Genomic DNA, 911 nt, shown 5'->3' with positions numbered 1-911 from the left:
CTTGACCGCGAGAGGCTTTGGGTACGCATCATCTGCAGTCCTGCGTCATTACTCACCCAGCTGTTGGTGCACCACCGTTACTTACCACTAGAGCTTGCAGCGTGTTGCTTTAAGTTGCCTACAGCGGAGTGTTGCTTTGGCCGAAGTCATGGGCAGTAAGGCGGCGGGCCTGCTTTTAGACATTAACAAATTCTTTGATATACTCGTTATGGTGGAAGCCCGGATCGTTTTGGCGCTTCACTGAAGAAGCCGCTCGAAACGTCCAGGCGTAGCCCGAACCATTTTGGCACTTCACTGAAGAAGCCGCTCGAAACGTCCAGGCGCAGCCCGAACCATTTTGGCGCTTCACTGAAGAAGCCGCTCAATGTGTCCAGGCCCAGCCCGGGCCATTTGGCACTTCACTTAAGAAGCCTCTCAAACTGCCCAGGCCTAACCAGAGCCACTTGGCGTTTCACTGAAGAAACCGCACAAGGTAACCAACATAACCTGAGCCACCTGGTGCTTCACTGAAGAAGCCCGCCAAGGATGGCCGGAAATGAGGTCACTCCCTGGTGCCATAGCGCTCCCGCCCGGGTTGTGTGTGGCGCTACACAACCCTAAACGTTCACGCTCTTAGGCCATCTCCCGCAAGCGAATCCGATCGGGTCGACATCGTTAGCCCCGCGGCGTACGCCACGGCCCTTCGTTGAGGGTCACGCCAAGGACTTTCGAGTCTGTACACTGAGTGCACTCCCGGACCAGCTTTGCATGCGCGCCTGGAGACGGCCAGTTAACAGAGGGCCATCGAATATACATTCGGGCGAGCAGGCGAGCTCAAGCACCAGAATATTCCGAGGCCTCTGCCACCATTTATTAGGCCTGGGGTGGGACAACCCCCAGCCTTCTTACTACCCTTCATCATTCATTTTGCA

The sequence above is a fragment of the Wasmannia auropunctata genome, unplaced genomic scaffold (genome assembly GCF_000956235.1).
Source record: "Wasmannia auropunctata unplaced genomic scaffold, wasmannia.A_1.0 LD336101.1, whole genome shotgun sequence".
NCBI classification, from domain to species: domain Eukaryota; kingdom Metazoa; phylum Arthropoda; class Insecta; order Hymenoptera; family Formicidae; genus Wasmannia; species Wasmannia auropunctata.
Note: the sequence above shows the minus strand (reverse complement) of the source record.